Source organism: Pelobates fuscus, chromosome 1 (assembly GCF_036172605.1).
Source record: "Pelobates fuscus isolate aPelFus1 chromosome 1, aPelFus1.pri, whole genome shotgun sequence".
Taxonomy (NCBI): domain Eukaryota; kingdom Metazoa; phylum Chordata; class Amphibia; order Anura; family Pelobatidae; genus Pelobates; species Pelobates fuscus.
Window position 1 is genome coordinate 234,081,826 of NC_086317.1, and position 10,000 is coordinate 234,091,825.

Consider the following 10,000-nt stretch of genomic DNA (forward strand, 5'->3'; position numbering starts at 1 on the left):
ACACACACACTTTTACCCAATGCAGTTAAATATGTTGAGGTGGCATGGGGTTTTACAAACTATTAGCACAGGATTTCTCTATTTGTTCACCATGATCCTTCAGTAACCCAATCTTTACGACCACCCTTAGGTTTGGTAAACAATTCTGTAAGTCAGGTACACCTGACTCCATCCCTCCTCCATCCCAGAGGTCCATTTACAAGACTTAACAGGACTGGTTCTCTATCTCTATCATAATCCCTGCAAAGATGCAATGAAAACATTATTTTATTCAATATTAGCTTTAACTAATCTTTTTTTATTTAAGGGATAACATTGCAGTAAATACAGGGCTTGGTTTAATGCACTTAGTGACTCCCACAGGATTGTAAATACATTTCTTGAAAACCCTCAAATATCTGAAAGGGATGGAGAGTGTGTTTGTGTGTGGCCCTGGGAGTTTGATAAATATTTTCTTCCTCATTAGTTCAACGACTCTCATTAATACTGAGAGCAAATACAGTTTGCAGGTTTATAATTGAAACATGAAACAGGGGTAAGGGAGCTGTGCCTAATGCAATAGTTTACATATAAACCAGTCAATAACAGACTGTGTCCTGCTCTCATTTATGATTGAAATGTAATAACTGGTACAGTCAAACAAGATGACTACTTGTTGTGGTGCCCTGATGTAAAGTTGCGTAGGAACACACCATGTAAACATTTGTACCAAACATTTAGTCACAGGCAAAATAAATCCAGTTTTAAGCTCTCTCTCTCCGGTTTGAGTCTGTTGTAATAAACAATTTCAATTTTGTGGAATTCAGACTGCATGAATAATGAGAGTCGTTTTAACAGAATTGAAATTGCTTTTCTGTCCCTATGTAGTTTCAAGTAAATAGCAGGTTTGCTGTACAATGTAAATCATACTACAACACATTAGCATCGCAGTTCTCGTTTATGGTCCCTAATAGAAGTTTGCTATGTTTGGTTGGGAGTAGTAGTGTGACTTTGCTGGGATGCCCGGAGGGGAGGGGAGGGAGGGAGATTTACAATGTTGTACAACTCTATCAGCACTCGGCAAACACGCACAAAGGGGTTAATTTAGTCCCAACACAGTGAAGACTTTGTAATTGAAAATCAATCAACCTGCTGGACTGTTGAGAACAAGGTCAGAGCTCAATGATCAAAGAAGAGAGGGGAGAGTTGGGAAATAGTATGGTGTGTGTGTGTGTGTGTGTGTGTGTGTGTATGGAGGGGGGGGGGGGGGAGATGTGTATTCAGAGGAGTGTGGAAAATAACGATTTTATACTTGCGTTCTAGATCTAGTGCCAGAAAAAATAATAGCAGAAAATGCATTTCTATTTTCAGACTGCTGTGATCGGTTACAAGATATCATCAGTGATCTCTTGTCATTTTGTATCGAATATTTTTGTTGGGGGGGAGGAGAGAATTCAGAGGACTAAAAATGAACTATTTCAGTGCTGCGTTCACCCACTAATTGCCCAGCTAGGGCTGGCACAGGGGAGGTGACAAATATTTCTGTGACAGTTCTTTAATTAAAGACAAGATGCCAGCCAGGCACAATCTTGCTATCACGTTATGGCAGTGACGACGTAAGTTGGCACCCCACGTGTTTCTCAACTGCAGCTCCCATGCTGCTCACCTACCTATAGACTGGCTGTGCATGGTGGGAAATGCAGTCCAAAAATACTATCATAACTTTCTGCAGTGTCAAAGTTAGTCATTACTTACCTAATATTCTCTTAAGGTTTGTTTGTTTGTTTGTTTGGTTTTTTTATCCCTGATATTGGGTAGGCACCTTCTCTGCATCAGATTATAAAAATATGGCAGAGGCTTGCAATTTATTTCCATTCATATCAGGATTGTGGCATTTATTGCCGTGCCATTAAATTGGACCGAGTAATTTGGGTTTGCTTTGTTGTGCACTATCTGCGATGCCAGACAAGAGCCTTTCGTTTTTATGAATATTGCCTCATTGTTTCATTGTATGGACAAGGTATTCCTTCTGAGTGAGTGGCCCCTAGATCTGATGATGTAACAATTTAGTATGATATATTGTGAGCCATTAAAACCATAGAGTCAGGCACTCCTTGTTGTCTGCAGTACTACATCTCATTAACGATGCACATATTGGAGATAGACTAGATAGCTGGATGGAATTGCTATTCATTTTGTTTCAGCTTACTGATCAATTTAATAGGTCCTTTTTTTTTGGTTGAAAGTGACACCTATAGTGAATCTGGGGAAGTTCAAATCTCATTTTAAATCATGAGTATGTTTAAATGTAAAGATCAAATATTATTTGAATGGAAATAAATAAAGATTATTATTATTTTAGTGTTGCTGGGAAAAATAGAATAATGTTAATTTAGAATTTACAATGAGCATCATAAATTAAATTTGACCTAAAATAACAAATAATAATGTCTGTGTCATCTACACGAAGAGTGTGATCTGGTGTAAAGGTTTCTGGAAACACTACAGATGTCTATATCTCTAAAAAGTGTAAAGTGCTGTGACTATAGTGATTTTCATTTATACCTAGAAAACCGAATGTTTGCATACAGTTTAAATATAATATATTAGCAGTGTAAATTGTCTTGTTTACATACATAGGAAAACTCCGAAATGTACAATTGTACCTTGTTGCTATGGCTGTAGTATTCATTGTAAGGCATTCATTGCTATAGGGCTGCGTCACAGTATTGGTTGAAGAATTAATGTTGTATCAGTATTTCTTGTGAAAGGAAGGGTACTGGCACACAGAGTATACCATAAATAATATGTATTTAAATATTGTTTTTAATATCTCATGTACCTGTCAATATGTGTGCTTCATATTAGGATTAGTGCTAATATAGTACTACAACTTATGGGTACAATACATTGCATTTAACTTATTTTAAATTCTACTGAATAACTTTAACAAGTAGTTTTATAAATTGTTAAATAATGGGCATATTTCAGAAATTATCTATCTATCTATCTATCTATCAGCATATTGGAACTATACAGCTAATCTAAATTGAATTAAATATCTGCGGTTAGCAGCTGTTAAAAATGACCCAGGGAATCCTCACACCTTAAGGCAGAAGTCCTAATTATGTTTTTTTTATTATTTTATTTTTTGTTTTTTATATATATATTGACATTTTGTATCTATCTATCTATCCTATTTCTCGATACAGTGTTTTTACATTCACTATCCAGTAATTTATATTATTCAATAATTGAGTTGTTTCTTTAGTAGCAGTCTGTCCTAGATGGATGAATGAATGAAGGTGGATGAGTTAGAATGATACATTTCTCTCTGGGAGCAGATCATGTCCAGTGATGCTCAGTACTGAGAGAATGACCCTGTGCGTTATACTATGAATATTATTCACAGATCTCTCTCTCTCTGCTGCTCCTTGTCCGGGTGTTAGCGCCCCCCTCTGACTCTAGATAACACACAATCTAATCCTGGAACAGCAATCTGCCCGCAGGTTCGTTCAGTCACTGAACTTTTACGTCTGATGGACTTTTGAAGTCTGTAAAAAAACATTTCCCATATTTAGCTATAAATAATACACCTGTGTGTGTATATATAATTCATAACACACCTGTACTAATAATGCAACTATATAAATATAAACAAATCTGTATATTATATTGAACAACACACATATAGTGTGTGTGTATACCATATCAAAAAATATATAGCTACAAGTAATAATACACCTACATAGCTACAATAAATAGTATACCTATATAGCTATTGCTAAATATATATATATATATATATATATGTGTGTGTGTGTATATATATTATAGTGTGTGTATGGTAATACACATGGATAGCTTTAATATATAAAGACTTATTCACTAAGGGAAAATCATTTCAAATTTAAGGTCAAAATAGCCAAATGCGAAAAATTCTCTGTCAGCTATGTTTTCCTTTCAGCTACTCTGGCCTTAAATCTGAAATTCACTTTGAATGCACTTGGAGCTGTCACTTTAATAAATGAAACCTGATAGATTTAACTAATACACCTATAGAGCTGTAAATAATACACATATGGATAGAAGTATACAGCAATAAAAAATACACCCATATATCTATAATAATACACCTATATAGATATAACTAATACACATACATATTATGGGACCTGGTGTTCATAATAGAATTTTATATTAAACTAGACAACTGATATTAATTAGCAGTTAAAAGACACCATGGACAGTAAATGAGCACATTTTAAATACATCCCATTCTACCTCTCTCTCCCTCTCCTTTTCTCTCTCATGCCCACGAATAAATCTACAGGTAGGTCAATATATAGATCTATAGGTAGCATAAATATTGTTACGTTTGATTGTCTGCAGACATGATTAAACAGATATAACGAGCAGTGCAAGGGATGTACTTTGTATTTAGTGTAACACTGGAAGTAATAAAATATATTTTGCTACTTTGTATTGTGAATAGTAATTGGGTGTTTTGGGCAGTCATAATAAAACCGATTAAATCGAACCCCATATTGTACCATCTCTGTGAGTAGTTTTCTTTATTTGTTTTGTAATTCTGGTCATTATCATTTTTCTTTTTGTTCAGAATATTTGGGATTTTAGACAGTTTTTTTTTTAAAATATAATTACTGGACTATTTTTTACTACAAAATTAAAGCAATTAAAATACACACACACATATACACACACAGACACTTTGAGTGTGTTCATGTATGAGAAAGTTGGGTTCTAAAACTCATGAGAAGTTTACCCTTTATTGCAGGTCACATTTTAAATTAATTCACAGCATAATTTGAATAGATTATTGTAAACTCATCACAGGTAATACTTTTAACCCCATAACTAAACGTTTACCACTCGTGGGGAAAAAAAAAAACTAATCAATTGAATTGTCACATTATAATGTATCCACAAAATGTAGGACTTCCCATTCATGTTAATTTAGTCTATGCATAATTGTAATCAGTGACATTTTAGCTATGGAATATATTGAAAAAGAAGAGAAAGAAAAACGTAATAGACTAAAAGTTGCTCTCTTCTAATTTATTTTTTCCTATCTATCTATCTATTTTTACATACCAAACACACAGAAAAATATTTAGTGCTGCATTCAAAACATTTTCTTCTCTAAAAAAAGAAATCTAAAAACATAGTTTCTCTAACACTTTCATCTTTAAGTTGCTTTTATATCTGTTTAGGAGATCTATTTACTAAACAATGAGTTATGGGGATTTCACAACCCACCTGCAAAGGTTAGGTTGTTATATACAATTTATTGAATAGACATCTGATCCTTATCGTATCATTCATTTTTGTCTAATCAAACATTATCACAGAATTGACAGGGATCTGATTCCATCAAAAATATGTTTCCCAGCATGGTATCAGAAATGTTTACGTTCCCTAAATCTTGCTTTAAACCATATGGTGAGTATACGAAGTCATTTTGGGATGTAAAGAAAGGCTCAATTCACAGAAATTGACACCTGTTAATCATAGTCACACAGCTCCCCTTTTCCCACTCTGTCTAAGGTTGGTTGTACAAAGCCCCATTGTGTCAGTGTCTTGCTATATTTCTCATTGAAACCCAACAAGCACTGATATCAGGAGCTATGAGCTGATTCCCTCTCTGAGTTGCACCTGTTGCTCTGGGCTGTATCTCTTGATTGCACCAGGTCCTTCCTCCTGCTGTCCCTGTCCAAAATGTCCTGCAGGTTGTCCTGGAGTCCCTTCGGCCCTAAGAGGCTCTGGAGATGAGTGCAGTGTGTGCAGTGTGTTTTATAAGGGTTACAGTATCTGCAAGTCAGCACAGGAGCAGGGAAAACTTTCTATCCGGAAAAAAATGAATTGAATGGAATCCGCCTACCTTTTATTATCAACTGCTGCATGTATTTTCTACAGTCACAGCACCAATGCTAACTGAAATGACTCCCCCCTCCGCCATCGCCAGGCCCCATCTCCCTCTTACCCACCTTTTATTGGGTATATTAAATCACGTATTTGCTAGAGGGATTAGAAAAAGTTAATGCTCATTTCAAATAGGGTGGGTTTTGTTAACCCCTTTAACACCCTGTTGGTGATGGGGGTGAAGATTGGAAGTCTAGGAGTTCATTATTTGACATATTGTTATTACCTTGAAGTTCAGTTCGAATAGCAAAATAGGTAAAAATAAAAAATAATTAAAAAAAAAGCTTTTAGAAAAAAGAGTGATTCTATACACATGATAAGATGTGTTTGTTTTTGTGTGTATACATTTGTAAAAAAAAAAAACAGTAAATATTATACACGAATGAATAAACAAATGCATTAATTGATGGACAAGGTCAGAGTGGGCAATGATGAGCAATAAACCTTTTACTGATACAAAGACAATTCAGGCTGGCCAGACAAAGATTGGATCAGCACTGTACTTTTTTAAGATCCAACTTTATTATATATTATATAAAGTCACCTGTATGCCAAAAGACATAACAAATAAAATACCCCCTCCCCTCCATTAAAAGCAAAATGATGGCTTTTCTTAACATTTTTAATTCCTTTAACTGTTTGTATTTGTTAATCTGGTCTTTGTTAGTAAGGCTGATACAAGGGGATTGTGTAAATACATTTGTTTAAACATATAGGGAGAACATTTGTATGTTTGCCAGTTTGGAATAAGAGTGTTTGGATTTTTTATATGTGAGATTTCCATTCATTTCCTATAGAGTGCATGAAGCCAGGTCCCATGCCTTGGGAGAGGGAGGAGAAAGCAGGGAATGGCTTGTTCCTTGTGAGAATAGTTATTTTTCATCAGTCACTTGCAATTTGTCTAAGTGGACAGGACAGGACACCAGCAGCCCTGCTGACTGAGGTCACAGTGACAACACAGCTATGGGGAAGAGCAAATTGCATTTACTGACAAACTCACAGATCCAAATTACTGCCTTTGCATGGAAAGGGGGAAGAAGGAGAGGTCCATGTGACATGGGGGGGATATGAAGGACTTTGACAGGTCTTAAACGGCCTGGCGCCAAGGACTAAGTCTACTTCTAAAAATAGTAAACGGATGAGGAGAAGAGATGGGTGAAGATTAAAGGAAGAAAAATTAGGGAGAATGGGACCGTGGGATGGGGGGACACTTTAAAGAAATGAGTCTGGAACGCAGAATGTTTCTTTAAACTTTTTTGATGATACATTTATTTAAACCAATTTACTGGAAAAAAAAATCATTTAAAAAAAAACAAAACTTTTTTTTTTTTTTTTTTTTTAAAGGAAGCTTTAGATTATAGCTTCAAATACCCACATGTTTCCACTGTGTGTGGATGCTGTTAGACTTGGATGAGATGGAGGGGTACATTTTTCCTGATTAAAATATTGAACTTGCCCTTAATTAAGTTGAATATATAGTCAATAAACCGATTTAATTCACTGCTTGGCTTTAATTATTTTATAGAATTATCTATTTTGGCGTTTCACTCACCTCCTCAGAAAATGAATGAGTTTTTTTTTTTTTTGCATTCTCAGCTTTGGGGTATTGTCTAAATATTCCACAGTATCTTGTGTTTAAACATTATCAGCAACATTCTATTACCTGTGTTCTAACTAGCCCTTATCGCTTATTCACATTGTCTCTACTAAAGGGATAAAGCACAGGAATTAAAAAAAAAAAATCCCACGTGATTCAGACACTGAGAATTGTTTTTCGTGGTTGATTTGACAATCAATTATTAAGAAGTAGGCCAAACAAACCAACATGAAAAATATTTTCGCCCGAATTGACCAGACTTCCAATTCGGCTATTTAGGTTTCATTTTGCAAGTCGGTTATAAACTCACGACATAGAGCAAACCTTTAAATACTATTATGACATAAGTACATTTACAAAGCAACTAACATACTTCACTATTTCACTATTAATGCTCTGTGACTGATGTACGTATAATGGGCTGAATATGTATCTTATTTTATGAAAATTCTGGCCATGCCTAAGCTAACATTACTTTTGCAAGTCATTTTCTTTTAATTTATTAATTAAATCAACAACTGACATTCTTACTATATTATTTTGATTAATTTTCCCAATTAAAAAAAATGCTTCAAAGAATGTATTTTGCTATTAGAAGGGTATACAGTACAATTAAATGTATGCTGGCTCCTATGCTAGAGAGCCATTTCCGTTTACTAGTAGTATACAATAGGCATACATTTAGGCATACATCCAATTAATTTATTTGAAATAATTATAGAATATAGGTTATAGGTTTTGTTTATGTGGATATTATTACATGCACAATGGTATAAAACATGTATTATGCATAAAGTAGCCTTCTCCTAGCTAAAAAAAAACAAAAAAAAAACTGAAAATACTCTCTAATAACCCTATGATTGTAATCATGAAAATATGGCATTTTATGCCTTGAAGTTTATTGAAACAAACCAGTAAAAGAGGCCACTCTTTCCAATAATAATAATAATGTTTCCTATGTTCATATAGTTATGTTTTATATGTTAAAGTAACAAAGCATAAGCTTTCTAACCAGTAAAGTGCTGTACACAAATTAGCTCGGTCTCTCCTTGTCTACAATACACATATTCTAGATTCTGGGTCTAATGATAGCTTTTGCCATTATAAAGAAATGGTCAGGAAGACACTATACAGAGAGATGTGAAAGCTTTCTAGCTCTTACCTGAATTCTATTCATTCTTTTCAGTGATCCATTCAATACCTGAAAGGTCATGCATGCTTTATACATGCAGAGACATATATAGACACACATACACATCACACACACATGCACAAAATGTGTAGCCAGTAAACAGCCATATATATCTAGATAAGAAGCCTCTCTTTACACACAGCAACACACACATACATTGTACAGCACACAATCAGGAAGCTACAAAGACAGAGATATCTGTGCAGCAATGGTAGAGTACACAGAGAAACACAACAAACAGACACAGACACCTAGGGCAATGCCACTTTCACTGTTTGTCATTTGTGGATACTCTCAACCCCCCTTTAGTTAACATGCCCTATCAATAGATACAATGTTATTCTTGATAAGAGCAATAAAGTCCTAGCAACAATTACACAATGCCGTGTTGTAAGAGGTCCTGATTACACTTGTATAAGTCGGTTTTAATTCTCCAGCGGCGCCAGAGACATTGCAAGGTAAGGGAGAGCAAGGGGCAGGACTGGAGGGAGACAAGACATGACACCTTGTGTAACAGGCCTGATGCCTATCTTTGCTCTCACACTTGTCCCATATGCTGTCCCTAAAAGTCTGAGCTAGGCAGACTCTGACACTATCTTATCTGCCTCTTACGTGACAGGAGGGACAGGCTTGTGTGTGCCAATAATTCGTTTAGAAGAGAAAATGACAATGTATTAAGTAGTGCTCGATCAGGGAGATTGTCTGTTGTCATGTTAACTTGATTATATTATCAATGCATGTTTGCTGGGCAGATGGTCACAACATGTCTGGATCCTGTAATGACATCTAACTGGAGATATACATATATCTCTCAATATATATATATATATATATATTGGTCTTTGTAAATTTAAGCATTCTGCTGTATGAGTTGATTAGTTAGTGGTACAGTAGTATTTGTTTACAGATAGCAGCGAAAAATATCTTGCTTATTTCACACACAAACACAGATTGTGTGTGTGTGTGTGTATATATATGTGTGTGCAAACGTATATATACACATATATAGTGAATGTATATTTGTGTGTGCATGTTCATATTAGTACTTGTTTGACAACTAAATGCAGACAAGAATGTGAATTTTTGCAGAGACACCAGAAGTCCCAGACAGCAAGCATTGCCCATTATGACTTAATTGTGTTAGCTGTTCAGCTATTGTTGTAAGTGTAGGATGAGTGCAGTTTAGATGCAGAGGAGATAGGACACCCTTGTTTTGTATTCTAGTGGGCATTTAATGGCCATGAGGAGATCAGACAGGGTAGGGCTCTGATCACTGGAGAATCCGGCTG

The 10,000-nt window shown here is 35.2% G+C and overlaps 1 long non-coding RNA gene across 3 annotated transcripts in view; it reads right to left on the minus strand.

Annotated features, from left to right (window-relative positions):
* The window catches only part of LOC134611367 (uncharacterized), a 28,739-nt gene that overhangs the window by 17,609 nt on the left and 1,130 nt on the right, over positions 1-10,000 (minus strand). The gene's annotated exons all lie outside the window — the stretch shown is intronic.